Source organism: Macrobrachium rosenbergii, chromosome 41 (assembly GCF_040412425.1).
Source record: "Macrobrachium rosenbergii isolate ZJJX-2024 chromosome 41, ASM4041242v1, whole genome shotgun sequence".
Lineage (NCBI taxonomy): Eukaryota > Metazoa > Arthropoda > Malacostraca > Decapoda > Palaemonidae > Macrobrachium > Macrobrachium rosenbergii.
The window spans coordinates 7694397-7712742 of record NC_089781.1 but is presented as its reverse complement, the minus strand read 5'-3'; the positions used below and the strand labels follow the sequence as shown (position 1 = coordinate 7712742).

At 44.5% G+C, this 18346-nt stretch overlaps 1 long non-coding RNA gene, 1 other non-coding gene and 1 pseudogene across 7 annotated transcripts in view; all 3 read left to right on the top strand.

Annotated features, from left to right (window-relative positions):
* The window catches only part of LOC136826602 (uncharacterized), a 46044-nt gene that overhangs the window by 10019 nt on the left and 17679 nt on the right, over positions 1 to 18346 (top strand). For 2 of the 6 annotated variants that reach the window (XR_010849660.1, XR_010849659.1), the window contains exons 2-3: positions 17653 to 17840; positions 18159 to 18328. The exons of 1 other annotated variant lie outside the window; for it this stretch is intronic. This is a non-coding gene — a long non-coding RNA (uncharacterized lncRNA). 3 more of the 6 variants (XR_010849662.1, XR_010849661.1, XR_010849663.1) reach the window with 2 other exon arrangements.
* On the top strand, positions 5290 to 5393 carry LOC136827272 (U6 spliceosomal RNA). Its single transcript, XR_010849798.1, has one exon. It is a non-coding gene; the product is annotated as a U6 spliceosomal RNA (small nuclear RNA).
* On the top strand, positions 6915 to 7029 carry LOC136827266 (5S ribosomal RNA; annotated as a pseudogene).

The following is an 18346-nucleotide window of genomic DNA, read 5'->3' as shown; positions in this document are numbered from 1 at the left end:
CTAAAATCTCGTAAACTCTTAAGCTTCAAGTTAACTGTTTATGGAGAGTTTTCTGAAGACGTTAACTGCGGCCTTCTGTCTCGTTCTCGAACCTGTGAACATCGTTCGGAGCGATAAGTAGGTGCGAGAATAATTGAGGCAAACCTTTTCCGCTTAGCTCGGAATTAGGTGAGGTAAACTTTTCCTTTAGGGATTCGTTAGCTTCTCATCCCTTTTCGACGGTTCCTGGTCTACCGTTCTAAGGTGAAATCAGTTAAAAAGAACCTTTTTTAAACCAAGAAGACCAGCTCTGGGCCCCCGAGGACGTCTCGGATCTCTAATCCGGTGCCGTCTACGAGTTTGGCCTCGTCTTCTGAAAGGGACACGGCCCAAGCAAAAAAGGCGGTTACCCCCTCCTTCCTTTGTTGAAGACTCTTTTTATGGGTCTCCTTATAAGGAGCTCGATTTGAGGTCATTGTCAACCTATCAAACTATCTATCTACCTCGTGGTCCAGTGCCTTCCCTTTCCCAGGAGCTTAAATCCCAAGAGATTAATCTCAAGACTCATTGTCAATGGATCACCTGTTAAATCCTGCTCCGTTCCGAATTCTGTCGTTCGGACACCTCCACCTCTTTTTAAAACCAGTCTGGGGAACCTTTGGCGCCTAACCCTTTATGCTTCCCAGCATGAAGGCACCCTCCTATCGGGGGTGTGGGCACACGGAGGTTGGTGGAAGGGCATTTCTTCCCTTCCGGCCTGGTATCCCCTTATCCGGTTTTGCCAGACTGTCAGAAGGAGCATGGCATCTGTCTGGCAGGATCCCAAGTGAGCCCTCATCTTTGCTAGGGGCTGGGCACATCATCTCCGTTGAGAACTCTAACGGAGTGGCAGGCGAAGAATTCCAAGTTCACGCCAGCTGTGGGAGTCTTACCGTGCTCTCTTTGAGAGCCCTGCTTCCTACCCCTTGTGCTCCGAATGTAGCCTCTCTTATCAACAGGCTTGTTTCGAAAATAAACCGCTGAGGCATTTCCGGAGACAGATATCACAGATACGTTCACAATGAATCTTCTAACCCCGGACTACGCTTCTAATTTATTCAGCGTACAGCTCCTAAGCTTCGGAGTCAATTCCCGGAAGCTGAAACGGTGTAAGTCAGGCTTGCCGTTCCGCCTTGAGCCGAAAAATCTTATGAACAGTTTCACCTGGAGAATTAATCTTTTCCCCAGGTGGGCGTTGTTCGGTCCGTCGGGGCAACTAAAAAGTTACTCAGAGCCTCCGTTCTCGTGGGTGTCTACCTTACGAGCGGAACTCACGATCTGATCTTGCCGGCCCTATCCCAAGTCCGGCAAGAAGTTCATGTAGTTCAAGAGCCCCCTGCTCAGGCGATGGTGCAGGCTCTTCAGGTTTCTGCCCTGGACAGCCGTCAGCCTCTCACTCCCAGCCTCCACCTCGATGTGTGCGGGTTCAGCCAACACATCAGCCCCTTGTAACACCCCGTGTGTCTCTGCCTCCCCATGTGCCTCCAAGAGTTTTCTTTGCTTCATACGAAAAACCCAAGGAAAGAATTTTCACTAGACATTCGGCCAGAGGCTCTGACTCTCGGGGTTATCATAGGAGCAGGGAAGCATCCTACTCCTCTCCGAGAAATTGGGAAGGCATACGTTTCAGGGAAGACAATCAAGCCTCCTCCCTGTAGTATTTCTCATTTGGGTGGGAGGCTGTACCATTTTTGGGGCCACTGGAACTTCAGTCCCTGGGCCCAGAGTATAGTTATCAAGGCCCGGGGTGGAGCTGGACTGTTGTCCCCCCCCAATCAGGTTCAATCAGCCTCCGGCCAGAGTTCTGGGGTCTTTGTGAATGGCCTGTCAGGCTTTTTCAGTCTGCCAAGGAAGTTCCCTTCCACTGGAAAATTTGTCCGGGCGTGTCCCATTTATTTTCCTCATTCAATGCGGCAAGTCTCGGTTGTTACAGTCTTGTGGGTTCTACATGATCCTAACTGCTCCATATGGGCCGCTTGTAACCACCTCTATAGACCTTTCCGACGCTTTTCCTTTCACATCTTGGTTGCAGAAAGGTCCTATCCCTCTTGGGATTCAGACTCGGGAGCAGGCGTGCCCCTTCAGGTTCATGCCCTCCTCAATGCAGCTCAGAGTCTTTGCCAGTTTGAACAATACCGAGTTCAACAGCTCCGGTATTAGAAGGCTATGCTAGCTGCATATCTAGTTGCCTGGCTCATTTAGGCACCCAGCGTCGGGAATTGCCTGAGGGTGCTGGTCATTATAATCGGTTTTCTAGAGTCTCTGGGCTTCTAAGTAAACAGGAAGGAATCCCACCTGATTCGGAGGGTAGCCTTCAGTAGTTGTGAATCCAGTGGAAGCGGAAAGAGATAGCAAGAGCGACCTATCATTTCATCAACTCAAGCATACCTCTCGCCGTGCCCAAGAAAAGGTCTTGGGTTCTCTCCAGTTTGCTTCAGTGACGGTTCTCCTTCTGAAGTCAAAGCTGGAGTTTATAACCGTGGTATGGCGGAGTCAGGGACGTGTCTCCCCGATTCCTCCTGTTTGAATAGTGGCCTCCGGCCTTGCACAACTATCAGGATTGCTTACCAAGTCAGTTCCTCTCCAGCTTTTTCCCTCCGGCCTCAGTATTCCACACCGTCACCTCTCTGGGCGGATGGGGTGGATATTTTTTGGCCCAATGAAATACATGGAACTTAGTCGGTCACGTTCCAGCAGTTCCACATTAACGCTTTGGAGGGTGGTGGCAGTCTTCCTGTCCTTGGGAAACTTCTTCCCCCCAAGAGGTTTCATTTTAGGCTGGTTCTAAACAAAACAGCAATAGTGCGCTGCGTAAACAAGTGGTTTTGGACTCGAGTTGCATCATTCAGGTTATGGTTCATTCTTCTCCATAACCAACAGACACAAGTGCCTCTGTCTACCACCCTTCTTCATTGGGGTCCAAAAGGTCACTACTTTTTCCCTATCCAGGGCCTCCCCTGGTGTCGGAAGTCCCAGACGGAGCGTCATTCAGGTAGTCTTGTGACCTTTTCCTGGACCTGGAAGTAGGTCTGTTTGCAACCCAATTCAGCCACAAACTATCAAGCTGTCACGTCTCTGGTATAAACTCAGCCTGCGACAGCTGCCTCAAGCTCTGATGCCCTGGCTTTGTGGTCTTTGTGAATCTTACAGTTTAGGAGGAAACTGATATTGGTCCTGTTATTACTGTTTTCCTAAAATCAGTTAAGGGATACTACTCTACTGCAGTATGGTTCTGCAGTCAAGTAATCTAGCACTCTTCTCATAGTTTTCGAAGCTACAGTAATGATGCTTGCATTGGCCTCCAGGAAAGTGTTTTGTTGGAACCAGACTCACAGGCTCTTAACTTTCATCCCTAAGGTCTGTGTTCTAATGCACTAAGACCAGTACTCCGTCCACATTCGGTTTCCTGGTCTTTGAGTAATGTATCGGAGATAGCTTCAAAAAACCAACAATCATCTTGTTCTTACCTTTCCTTGTTGGGGAAGACCCAAAATTTTTAATAGCTTAGCTTCTAGTGTTAGTTTTCCTGTACTGTCTGCCCTGTTAATGAGAAAATCATTTTGTTCATGAGACTTACCTGCCAGATATATATATAGCTGTATTCTCCGAAGGTCCGACAGAATTTCAAATTTCGGCGGCACACGCAGTGGTCGTCAGGTGGTTAGTACCCCATTCCCGCCGCTGGGAGGCGGGTATCAGGAACCATTCCCATTTTCTATTCAGATTTTCTCTGTCGCCGACTGTCAACACCTGTTGTCAGTTCCTCCGCCATTTGGATTTCGGAAATTTGTTGTCACTTAAGTATTTTGGTTGTTTTTTTGGTATTCGACTGGATCTGTGACTTGGCATACGCTCTTTGTGGACCGTTTTTGATTTTGCTTTTGACTTTTCTTATAATTAAGATGTCTTACCTCTAGCTATCGAGTCTGTAGCTTGGGTGAATGTTAGGTGAGGCTATCGAAGACTTTGATAGTTCCTCACTCTTTATGTATGATATGTAAGGGTGTTCAATGCTCTATGATAATCGGTAATGAATGTGTGGGATTGTCTGAGGGTGAGTGGAAGAAATATGAAGCCTATATGCTTAAATTGAGCGTGATAGGCTGAGAATCTTCCTCCTAGAGTGCATCCTTAGATGGACAGTCAGGGTTTTCTCCTACTAGTAACCCTGTAGTAAATTTTAGTACTAACCCTGTAGTTTGTTGCTGCAGAAGGTAATTCCCTGGCTCGTGTGGAGTCAATGCGTGCTCTTGAAACTAAAGTGAATGCAATTCAAACGCATAGTGTTAGTGCTAGTGCCCCTAGTTTTGTGGAGGGGGCGTCAGATCGGCCCTATAATGCCTCTAGGCCTGGACCTCTGTCGAACTCCCAGGACCAGGAGGGGCATGTCGAAAGCCGCATGAGGGTTACGGGGCTTCCCACCGATCTGGCGTCCCTTCGCAGGTCCTGATGACGCTACCCAGGCTGCCAGGGATCGTGCTCAGGCACGCATCCTGAAGGATTGCTTCGCCCTCCGACACGTCCTCCCCGCCTCGGGGTTGGAGCTCGGTTGGACTCTCGCCTCTTAAGAGAAGCTTAGAGGAGAGGACGCTTCACGTCCTCTTCCTCTAGACGTTTGTACTCTTCCCGAAAGTTGCGTGGATATTCCTCTGCAGAAGAGAATAAAGTGTTTTTCGAATGATCACGCTACTCGACCCCTGTCGCTAAGGCAAGGGCTAGAGCTTCTTCCCCTGTGGAAGGAAGTATACGTCTCTCGCCCCTTTCCTTCTCTCAGGTTCAGCCCTTCTCCCGAGAGAGTGGCTTCTCCAACGCGTAAGATTTTGTTGGGTTTGCAACAACTGCTGGATGCTCTCATGAACCTTTCAAGATTAGAATCTGCCTGTTAAGAGGTACAGACTTTCACCTTCATCTCTCCTCATCTTCCTCGGGAACGATACAGAGCGTCTGTCGTCTCAGAGAGTGTTTAGTGGCTTCCTATTCGTCTTCCCCGAGTTGAGGTGTTGGCCTTTTCTCTTGTCTCGCGCCAGGAGCTGCCTTGCTCTTCGTGGCGCTTCTCACGCTTCACGCCGCCTCACCTTGACGCTCGGCGCCGCCTAAAATGACGCTACGCTGACACTCTCTAGTACTTGCCACGGAGCCTCTGCAGCGTCACGCCATGACGCTCCGCTCGCTTTCCCGCGTATAGCTTCAAGTCTTGTGTTGACACCGCTCCAGTTGTTTATCATGTCGCACAACTACCCGCTTCAACATCTGATGTCCTTAATTTAGCCAGTACTTGCTTCGGCAGTACATATACTAAATTGAACGATACAGAGAAGATTAGCATGGCTCTTGCGCAAGGATGACACGCTAATCGTGAAGCGTTCCACATTTTTATGTTTACTATAAGTGTATTTACTCTAGTTGACGACTTCTTTCGCTTAATGGGAGTTCCCGCAATACGCTATCGGGCGAATCGGAACTACTTGGTTCTTACCACTCACTCAAGACCCGCCAGCTGCGGAAGAACATCCTCTTTCGTCACAGCCTTTGTATGAAGAGAAACTTCTTTCGTCTTCTTCTTCCTCTGATTATCAGACTCTGGCTTTTTCTTAAGGATCTGTTTCCTGAGACTTTTCAACCTTCGGCTCCTCTCTCTCCACCTTGCAGTTGTCTTTGTCTTAAGGGGAGCGTTTGAAGAAAAATCGGAAATCAAAATTTTCTGGGATATTTTATTTATGGCATCATACATATCCTGACTATCTTCAGAAAGTTTTATTTAAAAGTTCGCCACAGTTAGGAGTTATAAACAAAACAGTAACCTATCATAGTCAAATTACATTTTTCATATAATGTAATGATATTGTCAGTATATCGGTGGTAATTTCCTTTTAGCTATGAAATAATATCTAATGCGATCTATGGCAACCCTGTGGACATAGTACGCATCAGGAAAGACAGGAATGCCGCAGGGCAGTCAGTGGCAGTCAGTCAGTAGCAGCTCAGAGCTTGACTAAGTAAGGCGTTGCGCTGCTGGCCAAACCTCAGCCGTGTTTTGACACTCGCTTCATTTAGCTTCATTTAGCGAAGTTATATTACTTTGCAGGTCTATTTTTTGGCTTTTCATTATGTCATAAAACATCAAACTGTGTAACGGCAAGCAAATAAATACACAGAGAAGCAAAAATATCGTTTTTCTCAAAACTAAAGTTATCGACATTCAAACTGCATCTCCTTCATAACGCTTGCACCGATCTCAGATACAAAAAGTAAACGAAAGCTAAATGTTTGCCTAAAAAAGGGGCTTCCATGGGAAGCAACACGAGACCTGCACCACGAGAAAGAGTTTTTTCCCGAAGGAATGTCACTTCCAAGAGAGGTAGCAAGTGACTCCTTTCATCTCCAGACTCCTTTGCAACCAGGCTTCATTTTTGCACAAGCCTGGAAAGAGTGAGGGGCAGACGTTTGGTCCCTCCTACTGTTAGAGAGAGGTTATTTGATTCCCTTCCTGTCTCCTCCTCTTTGTTTTTTGTTTCCCAACTGCCTTCCTGTCAAACAGAAAATTGTTTGACCTGCTCGAACAGATGTTCGAGCGGAGAGCAGTGGAACAGGTCTTGACTCGGTGTTCCCGGGATTTTACTACAGATTGTTTCTAGTCCCAAAACTTTCAGTAGGCTGAGACCCGTCTTGGGCGTTGTCTTGGATGTCAACAGGTCGAACAACTTGGTCCGGAAGGAAAAGTTCAAGATGGAGACCTCGCAGTCAATACTAGAGCCCTTCATCCTGGGGATTGGATGGTATCTTTGGATCTCCAAGATACTTATCTTCACGCCCCAATTCATCCACGTTCGGTGAAGTATCTCAGGTTGTCTTGGGGGACTAGACGTACCAGTTCAGGCTCTCTGCTTTGGACTCTGCACAACGGCCATACCACGTTGAAAACACCGCTTCTCGTCCGATCAGCGGTTAAAACGTTGGGTCTGGTCAGTACTTGGATGGTTGACCGCCTGGGAACACCAGATGCTGTTGGCGCTACATTTTGCTCGAGGGTGTTTACATCGCCTCATGAAAACGTTGCGATGCAGTTGCATCTGTCGCACGTCAGATCTCACTCTACTTGGACGACTGGTTGATTGAAAGTTTCGGGCGAAAGGTATCTGGAGGACCTTCAGTTGACTCTGCAACTCGTGAAGTCCCTGGGACTTCTGGTCTGTGGAGAAGTCGCAGCTGATCCCCCCTCACTGTCCATTGTGTCTGGGAATTCAGATCTATTCAGCGGCTTTTATAGCGTCTCCGTCAAAGAACGGCAACTTCTATGTACGGAAAAGTCTCGGCCTTCTTGGAAAAGGAAACATGCTAGGTGAAGGAAGGAATGAGTCTGCTGGGGACCATTTCCTCGCTGGAGAAGTTTGTTTTCTGGGAGTCTGCATCTCAGGCCTCTTCAGTTCTTTTTGTTGGAGAACTGGCAAAGCAAGGAAGACTTGAAAGAGGAATTGAGAATTCTTCTTTATATAAAGAGGATCTGGGGTGGTGGCTCGATCCAACGAAATTGCAGAAAGGGATCTCCCTGCAAGCTTCTGAACCCCAACCTAGTGTTGTTTTCCCGACGGGTCGTCAACAGGTTGGGGGGCAACACTAGAGGGAGAGGAAGTGTTAACCGGAGAGAGGAACAGGTGTCCTGGCACATCGACTTCAAAGATTTGGCGGCTATCTTTAGCTCGCCAATTCTTCGAGGTCCAAGTTTGCAATCGTGTAGTTCTAGCAAACTCGGACAATACTACTTGTTCCCTGTTCAGCCTTGCAAGAGAGATTATTCTTTGAGCCTATGCTCGCAACATTTCGATTCTCACAAGTTTTGTTGCAGGGGTCGAAAATGTTCGAGCAGACCTGCTCTGTTGGCGCCATCAACTCCTGCCGAAGGAATGGACCCTTCATCAGGAGGTTTGCCAAGATTTTGGAAATTTTGGGGTCGCCATCTTGTGGATTTTTTCACGACCTCAAGAACAGCGAGGCTCCTCTATAAAGCTCATCTGTACTCGACCCTGGGGCAGTTGCGATAGTTGCTCTTCCCTGGGATTGACGGGAATAGATGTTTACGCCTTTTTCCCCTGTTCTAAATTCTGGGAGAAGTCATACGCAAGTTCGTCTGGGTCACAAGGGACGAGGATGACTCTCATCCCCTTTTTTTTGGCCTTCGAACCACTGGTTCTCGGAGTTTCTCTTCTGGTTGGTAGACGTTCCGAGGACCCTTCCTATGAGAGCAGACCTGCTCATACAAACCCACTTCACGAGATATCTTTGAATCTCCCCGCCTGAACCTGACTGCTTTCAGACTATCGAAACTTGGTCAGAGCTGTGGGGTTTTTTCTGGGCCAGGTGGCACGGGCCATCGCTAGAGCCAGAAGTTCTTCATCTAAAGGATATATCTAGCCGAAGTGAGCAACCTTCAAAGGTTGGTAGAAAGAAGGGCTTTTCCTCTTCCTCTATCACTGTGAGCCAGGTTGCAGATTTTCTCCCTTTACTTAAGAGAAAACTCGATATAGCAGATCCGACTATCAAGTGTTATCGGAGCATGCTGATTGTATTCAGACACAGAGGATTATCTTTGTCTGACAATAAGGACCTCCACGATCTTACGAGCTCTTTCAAGACGTCCAAGGTTCCTCAGCTAATTCCCCCTGCTTGGAACTTGGACGTAATGCTCAAGTTTTTGATGTTTAGTCCTTTTTGAGCCTCTCACTCTGCATCTCTAAGGATGTTTCTCGAAACGGCATTCCTCAACGGCTCTGGCGGCGAAGAGAGTGAGCGGTTCGAGGTCGTCATGTGGGCTTCAAGGAACACAATGCTGTCTATTCTTTAAGCCCTAAGTTCTTGGCTAAGAATGATAGGTCTTCTAACCTGATTGGCCTAGACACTTTGAAATTAAAGGTTTAGCAGACCTTATTGGACAGGAACCTGAGGGAGTTCTATGTCCAGTTAGAGCTCTCAAGTACTACCTTAAAAGAACACAGGACACTCGTGGTCCCTTGGATGTTTTATGGTGTTCTGTGAGGCAACCAGTTAAACCTATGTCGAAGAATGCACTGGCATTCTTCATTAGGGACGCCATTAAGGGCGCGACACTCTAGTTGTGACGACTCCAACTTCAAGTTGTTGAGAGTTAACGCTCACGAGGTGAGGGCAGTTGCTACCTCCATGGCGCTCAAGAAAATATGGTACTCAGTGACATTCTTAGTGCCACATTTTGGCGAAGTCAATTCGGTGTTTGCCTCACACTCTTGGCAAGATGTTTAGGTAGCATACGAAAATTGCTTTTCGCTGGGACCATACATTGCTGCTTCAGCAACCTTGGGGACAGGGGTAACTCTGATCCTATCCCCTTTTTAATTGTGTTTTTGTGGTTGTTGGGTCGACTACTGGAGGCAGTCTTCCCAATCCTTTGCAAACAACGCTTTAGGCGTTGGTTAGGTGGTTAGTAATGCTCTTTTGTCCTCTTTGTATGGTCTATGATCTAGTCACATTGTGGTCACGCCCCGTTGACAGATCATCTAGAAGTCGCCAGCTATATAGGTCACTACCTGGCTGGGTCTCTAGTAAAGCAGAAGCAGACTAGAGTGGCAGTAACCACTCAGTCAGCTACGCTTTCAGATAAGGAACCAAAATAATTTTACCAATACTTGGTTTTTTCCCTAATTCTTGGCTGTCTCTACCCCCTCCAAAGGTGGTATTCAGCTATATATATATCTGGCAGGTAAGTCTCATGAACAAAATGATATTTTAATGATAAAATAAAGTTTGTTCATACTTAACTTGTTTGATATATATATTCATATTGCCCTCCCTCCTCCCCTCAGGAGACAGTGGCGTTAGAAAATCTGAATAGAAAATGGGAATGGTTCCTGATACCCGCCTCCCAGCGGCGGGAATGGGTACTAACCACCTGACCGGCCACTGCTTGTTGCCGCGAAATTTGAAATTCTGTCGGACCTTCGGAGAATACAGCTATATATATATCTGCCAGGTAAGTATGAACAAACTTTATTTTATCATTAAAATATCATTTTGGTTTCCCCTCATCAGGGGTAGTGTTGCGAATTCCTCACCCTAACTTTCTATCTACAGTTGAAGGTCCTCATTTTCAGTGGTCACCTTGGAAAGTACTGTCCTTTTACAAGGTCTGTTTCTGTGCCCGGTTTTCTCCTTACAGGCTTTTTTAGACAGGACCTCGCAATTTTGTCAGATCCTCTCTTTTAAAAAAGGCGGGGTTACTGTTGTCATCGTGTCTGCTATTAGGCAGAAAGTATTTTCTTAATACAAGCCTATTCAGGTTCAATCCTAAGCTTATGATCTTAGACGGTGACCACTTACATTATTTTCATTACATGAATTTAGAGGACCTTACTAATGTTCAAGGTAGAATTCTCCTAGTTTTCAAGGTCTCTGTTTTAAGTCTTTATTAGCATAAGAATGATGTTTATTTCTCTGTTATTATTTCACCGCTGACACGGGACCCCGATCCAGAAAAAGGATTTTGACAAAGGAAAATCTATTTCTGGGGAGAGGCCCGTACACCCGGTGACCCACCCCTGTTTTTCATTCTCTCCCTCCCATGATAAACATCATTCTAGTGGGGTGGGTGCTAACATGGAATGCGGCTAGTGTTGCCTTGTGTACAGTCCACGAGTAGTGCATGGGCTTGTATCGGCACCTCTCTCGTTGGGACTTTTGACATTGGGAATCTTTATAGGGCAGGGTCCCGTGATTGTGACAATCTCACCCTTTACCATATACGACTCCATTTCTTGGAGCTCGCTCTGGGGGTAGTAATCCCAGCTTTACATTTAGCTTTTCTCTGGTATCTAGCAACGGAATTACCTAGAAATAAGTGCTGAATGGATTATTTCACCGGGTGACACGGGCCCCTCCCCAGAAATAGATTTTTCCTTTGTCAAAATCCTTTTTTTGTAAAATTATAATTACAACTCGCACAATATCATAACAGATAAGAATTAAAATCTTTAACAAAATCTGAACATATTTGTTGTCAAATATTTACACAAATTTACTGAGATTGGGAAATGCAGTAACTTTTTTTGGATTTATACCTGGACATGTTTTTTCTAATATTTCTTTGCAAAATTACAACTATAACTGACATATCTTAAAAGATAAGAACTAAAGCCAACAATAATTCCTGGGTATATTTATGAGCAAATAAGTAACAAGACGGCATGGCAGAGAGAGGAGCAAGACAGTCCCCCTCCAAGTCAAGAACAATACTGAAGTTCTCAAGGTGTCCACGATCAAGCTGAGCTGAATTCTTTAGTTGCTACAATTCACTTATGGGTCATTGAAGTATTGGGAACTCTTTCCGCTCGATACAGACAAATCATATGGTGCGTAATATTAATCCTCCTCAGAGGGGATCGGTCCACCACCCAAAACCTGTTTTAGATCCTCTGTTGAGGGGATCTGTCCATTAAGGGTTAAAAAACAAAATTTTTTTATTACAGAGCTACTAACATTGTTGTTCATAACCTTCTCTAAAAGACTAGGTTCTGTCTGGCTAGGGTTGCATTGCCACTTAACATTAATTTGAATGCATTTTTGCTAAATCTTTCTACAGTATGCCAGTCAAGTCGAATGAAAACAATTCCCGGGAAGTCAGTGTCACAGTGAGTCACAGGTAGGGCAGTACCTATTTTGTCATCAGTTATAACAAGTCATCAGCGCTGTGAGCATCATGTAGATTGAGCTCTCAATAAGTTTCATTCAGGAATGTTCATTTTCACTATGGAAGATCCAGTTAGTTCCACCAACTTTTTGAAATTTTCTGTGGTCATCTTGAAGTAATTATAGAATTTCTCTGGATGATTAACCAAGTCTGAAAATAATTGACTGTAGTTCCCAGATTCAAGTTGTTCTGCAGCATATGCAGTGCCGAATCCATAACAAAACAGATAATTTAGCAAGAGAATATGCATCCATACTCCACAAAATCAGATTGTGGCCAAGTGCTGATAAACAGTTTGACTCTAAGTGTGAATGGGAACAAGTCAGTTTGACTTGTGTCAGTGACTACCAACTCGTGTAAATGCAGCCGTAACTTGGTAAGAAAGTGTCGTGGTATTTGTAGGGATACTTCCTAACTTAACTTCCAACCTAACCTAAAGTAGGGTGTAGGGTTGTTTGTGACCAGGCACAATTACCTCATAGATCCCCCGCTTATTCATAAAAAAAAAAAAGTCATGACAGTTGCAGTGCAACTCCTAACCAAATCTGCTGTCTTGGCGAGGGAGGAGGAACCACATCCAACCTCAGTGCCTGAATAGCATAGGCTACAGTCTTGGGCAGCAGATGTGTTTCTTCAAGATTGGTCCATCCTAGATGCTTACACTTTTCCTCCTTTTGTAGTAAATAAGGAAATGCAGAACAATTTTTGGGAATCAAACCATTGGAGAGTGACTCTAATAGCACCATGGTGACCTCAAAGAGGATGGTTTCCAGACCTTCTAGTTATTTAGGTGGATCTCCCTCCTATTCGTCCTTTGAGGATCTACTCAGACAACCGAGTCCAGTGCGGTTCCACCAAAACCTCCACATACTACACTTAATTGATTGAAGACTCTCGACCATCTCCTCCGAGTGAGGGGGTTTTCTAAAGTATCTCGAAAGTCTATCCTTAAATCAAGACGAGCAACAACCTTGACCTAGTATCAGAGGCAGTGGAGTCATTCTGGAGGGATTTCCAGCACCCATACCTCTATAGACGACATCAAGAAGTTCTTTCGATATCTTGGATATAGTAAGAATCTTTCCATAGCTGCTATTCGAGGATATAGAGCCATGCTTTCTTCAGCTCTGCGTCATGTGCAATTGGATATTTCGAACGGTTCAGACCTTAAGGAGGTGTTGAGATTGTTTGAGATAGAAGTCCCCAGAGTTCAGCATCAATCTCTTTCATGTAACTTGGACTTAGGTTTAAAATTTTTATCTGCAGATCCATTTGAGCCTTCGAAATCTGTTTCTTTGAAGTTTCTGACCATGAAGACATTTTTTTTTTTTTTTTTTTTTTTTTTTGGTAGCCCTAGTGACAGTGGAAAGAGTGAGCGAGTTACAAGCATTCTCCAATAAAGTAGGCTTTTGTAAAGGAGATGCCATTTTATCATTTGTGCCTTTGTTCAGGTCCAAGAATGATGTTAAGGGTAAGCTACTACCAAGAATGGTAAGGATTCCAAATTTAACCTCTTTGGCAGGGAATGAAGCAGAGGCTTTGCCCTGTCCTGTTAGAGCAATTCAAATTTATTTTAAATAGGTTAAAGCCTGTTAGGGGCAGAGTTAACTATTTATTTTGTGGGGTTAGAAAACCTAACACTCCATTATCTAAGAATGCAATTTTTTTTTGTTAAGCAGCTTAAAAACCTAAATCCAAATCCCTTACCTTTATTGAAGGTAAATATCCATAGCATAAGAGGTTACTACATCTAATTTTTTTGAAGTATTGTCTCTTGAGGATATAATTAGTGCGGCACAGTGGAAGTGCAGTTCGGTTTTTGCTGCTCATCATTTTAAAGATATGGAAATTGTGTTAGAAAATTGTAAAGCCCCTAGCCCTCAAGTAGTAATGAGTGGAATCTTTTCCTGAACCAAAAGAAAGGGCAATCTTTTAGGCACTCTATTTTAATCCAGGGTTTTGGTTTTCTGGGAAGCATGAAGGTACATTTGTTGTACGGGAGCATACAATTGTGTCATAGGTATTTATTTGTAGTCAACTGTCGTATTTTTGTGCTTTCGGACCCAGGCTCAGGGGTCCCACCACCCCGCTTCCATTCATTCTGGCTGAAGACGAGGTGGTTTTCTCCGAAAGGCTGCTGTTGGCTGCACACACACAGCCTTGCACCCTGAATGGAATCCACCTTCTGGCAGAAGTATTATCCAGGAAGGATTCCAGATTGGGTGAGAATGTTTTGGGTTTCATACAACAAGTTCTTACCTCGCTTGGCTGAGCAGGATTTGTCAAGCTGCACTACCCACCATCGTTTTTGACAATGTTGGAATTGGCTAATTGTAACAGTAGGTAAGATTCATCCCAAATAATATAAATTTTCATAATGAAATTTATTATTTGGGTATTGACCTGCTGTTAAAGTAGACCCCACCCAGCCTCCCAACACTTCTGGGCTGCCAAGGAGAATTCTGACTAGAGCTAAAACATTCGAACACAACTGGGGGAGAACAGGTGAACTAGACAGTCTTCCGGGTCAGCCAAGTGATTTTCTTTTGTTTGAATACCAACATGCCTATCGGTATGCAGTACAAGGCTAACTTTAACAGCAGGTAAGTATCCAAATAATAAATTTTATTAAGAAATTTTATATTTGGCTTTGCTAAATTGTTGCTCCTTAAATGAATGTTTTGTAAAATTTGATTAGTTTAATAACAATGATTAGTTTAATAAAAGTAACTGTACAGGAAAGAGTTTTCTATATCCTATTAAGAAAGAAGCCATAATAGATTTGCTCAAACAGGAATACTGTATAAGGATTGGTAACATGATGCCCATGCATCAGAAAAATATCTGCAAACCCTGTTCAGTTGATCAAATGCAGTCTTTCTGTAACAAACAAAAACTGTATACTTAGTGTGTTAAGTCACCAGCATAATGAAATATTAAGCATTTAATTTTCTGTAATTTTGAAAGGGAGCAAAGAGGTAAAGGGAAGCAAGAATGCATGATTCACTAGAATAACAATGGTGCCATGCCCGGGGGTATGTCCAAGTCAAAACAAAGCTTGGAGCTTTAGTGGAACATGATTTTGTTGGAAGCTTAGGACTACAGCACAGTACTCAACTACTTCGGCAGATAGTTGCCACACCTGTGGAAGAAGGGTGAATAATCATCATCCAGATAATCTGGCACTTTTCTAGCCTAGACCAGCTATAAGAGAATTTTTTTATAATATTAGTTGGTCTGTCTTAAGGAGCCTTTGGCAGGGCCGTAAGGGTAACTGCTTTGGGGACGTTCAGCAGCTATACTATCAAAAATATATACACACACAGCTTCTGGTATACTTTAGTGTAATTCAATTTGGAAAGTATTAATTGGTAAATTTAACTTTAATCTTTTTGGAATAATGTTCTAAAGAATTTATAAAATACCGGAACTGCTGTTTGTATGCTCACTGTCATATATTTTAGTTGTAAAGTATCAGTTTTGTTAGTTGTACAATTTCAGTATTAAAAGTAGCAGTATTCATGTACAGTGTTTACAACAAATTTGCCCCCATCAGGAGTACAGTATATGGGATAAGTTCATCAACCATTGTGGGATGCACTACATGCCACATGAAAACCTCACTGTTGATGATCAATTGCTGGCTTTTAGGGGTAAATGCCCCTTTATAATGTACATCCCTAACAAGCCAATAAAGTAAAGGATAAAACTGGTCATGGCCAATGATGTAAAAAGCAAGTACCTATTGAAAGTCATTCCCTACCTGGGGAAAGATGGTACTCGGCCAAGAGGTGGCCTACAACTGGGCCACATGTTCACAAAGAATTTGACAGAAAAGTACCACAACACCAACTGTAACCTAACCACAGAAAATTGGTTTACTTCGGTACCCCTCATTATGGACCTGGCACAAAACTGTGATATGTCAATTGTGGGAACAGTGAGGGCGAATAAGCAAGAAATACCAGATGTGATGAAAAGCAAGTCCAACCTGTTGCCAGGTAGCAGTGTCTGCCCCTTCACAAAGGACATAATGATAGTGTCCCACATCCCCAAAACTGCAAAGAAGAAGAAAAATGTAGTCCTGATGTCGTCAATGCACATGCAGCCCACTGTGGTTGAAAATGGGAAGCCAGAGGTGATTCAATTCTACAGTGAGACTAAAGGAGGGGTTGATGCCATTGATCAGATGTGTGCACAGTACAGCTGCAGCAGGAAGACAAAAAGGTGGCCGCTGTGCATCATCTTTGGGATCGTAAATGCTGCCACTATCAGTTCCTTTATTATAATACAGTATAAGGAAAACACCAAGAGAACAGGAGACAGAACTATAAAGAGGAAAAAATATACACAGGAGTTGGCATTGCAGCTGATCACTCCTTCAGCTGAGGAGCGCATGAACACCCCTACTCAGCACCGGCAGGTCAAGCTGCTTATAAGTCAGGTGTGCTCTGTCAACCTCCCTCACATTGGTACTGCTGGAGGACCCTCTGTAGCTGAGGTGAAGGAGCCCATGGTTTGATACTCCTTGTGCCAGTCAAACGTTGACAGGAAGACCCACTTCAGATAGCAATACTACCCAATCTGCAGCAACTGTGTGTAAGGCACAGGTCAGTTTCATGAAATATAGATATAAATCATTGTTTTCTTGTGTAGAAGTGATCAAAATATGTTACACCTTCTCTGGTCTACCAGGAACTGTCCGGCCATGATGCAGACGCTGGCTCTACCCTTACGACGGTTGTTGCAGCAGCTGAAGTAGGGAACCAGCCCGTAGCTACTAGGGCTACTCCTGATCCTGCTCCTGACAGCGCTTCTGGCCTTTCTCCAGAATTAGTGCCCTCGTCACCTCCTAGGGATGGCGTAGCCAGACCTTGAAGGCCCCCGAAGAAGAAGAAGGGGTGGAAGAAATCCAATTAACCAATCAGAGCCCCAGCTCTCCTTGGCACTCTTGTCCCATTGGCACAGTGTCGCTTCCACCCCCAGAGTGATCTTGGCACCTACCCAAAGAAGGTAGCCTGCGTGATCTCTGCCCAAGTAGACTAACACTAACACTAGGCATTTTGTACTACTAACACTGTGCATAACCTAACCTAAAAGACTATCCAATACTCAAGCTGGTACACCCCCTGATCACTAACCATAATTAACCCTTCAGGTTACTTATGTTCAGATTTATTGCGTGTGTTATTCTGTAAAGCATTGTGTAACCCATAATTAATTGCATTTAGTTAGGTCAGTGTTGTTTAGTTAGTACCAGCAGCCATTGGATAGTAGGCTATGTCAAAAGATTTACCATGCGCCCATTGCCTAGGAGTAGAGTTCCACTGTCATCAGAGACAGCCAGTAGAATTATATCTATACTTGTATAGGTTAGACTCTGCTGTAGTAAGTAAGTTAGCCCAACGAGCACCCCTCTTAGCAGTTAGGTAGGTCCATTTATCTATTGCAGTGCCAAGCACATTTCATGTAGGGACGCTAGCTGACTAGTTGGGACGAATAACTTGCTTAGCCAAGGCCTTCACACCTGAAAGAGAGTGAATGGCTTTTTGAAGGGGGGACCTTTCACATATTTTCATTCATCCCTCTTAGTCCGCCAGATAAGAAATCGAAATTTCTGAACAAAAGCACGTCTCGGTTAACTCCAAGGCTAGCTTTAGTGGCGGGAAGGAAGATGTTTGCCCAGAATTTGAACTTGTGTAGGCCTGAGAAACCCCCCAATGTCACTTGACCTGGGGTAGGACAATGACACACCATAGCTTTCCCCCTTTGCCCCCATCATGTGATTTGTAGCTGCAGTTAATCTGTTGGTGCCAAGGGACGAAAACAGGCTGTAGGTAGACTAGGAGCTTAACCCCTAAGTCCCTAACCATAAGACCTATTTTCATTACCCCCTTTTGCTGGCTGTGTGACTTTTGCAGATCACTGATGCCCGAGACTGGAAGCAGCACAACAAGGGAGGGCTTTTGATTTGAAAACGACACACTCTGTACCTAGCTAGCAACGCACGCAGTCGCGCCTTCCATTTTTTCTTCCACTGGTGGTGGCTAACGAATCCGGATGCCCAAGCCCCCACATGTTCAGAGCTCAAAACATTAACAAGCATAAGGTACGTCAGAAGCAATTAGTCTCCAAGCCAGTCTGTTTCTCTCTGTGAATTTCTCTTATATTTTCTGAATTTTCACTTTTCATTCACCTAAACAAGGACCCTTTTGTTAAGCCAATCTACCAAAAGCAGCCCATAACTCGCCGCTGACTTGTCCTAAATGCAATTTAATGCAATTCAGTGATCAGCATTGGATTATTCTCACCATAGTGTTAACCAAGGGCTAATAACTTAACCTGATCCATTACTTCCATAGTGCATAATTTTTCATGTGAGAGAAATTCTTTGTACTAAAACGCTAATCCTGGATTCATTTTCCAGGAGTCCTGCTACTCTTCCGCTCAGTCGACCCCGCCTTGTGAATCAAATTATCTTAGGGGTATTGCCATTTTGATAACCAAGGAAGTCTGATAGCAGTCCCCCCCATAGTGCACAAGAGCTAGTTAACTGAGATTAATTCAAGCCTTATTACACTTTCTAATTAGAGACAGGTATTCACGTCCTGGTAA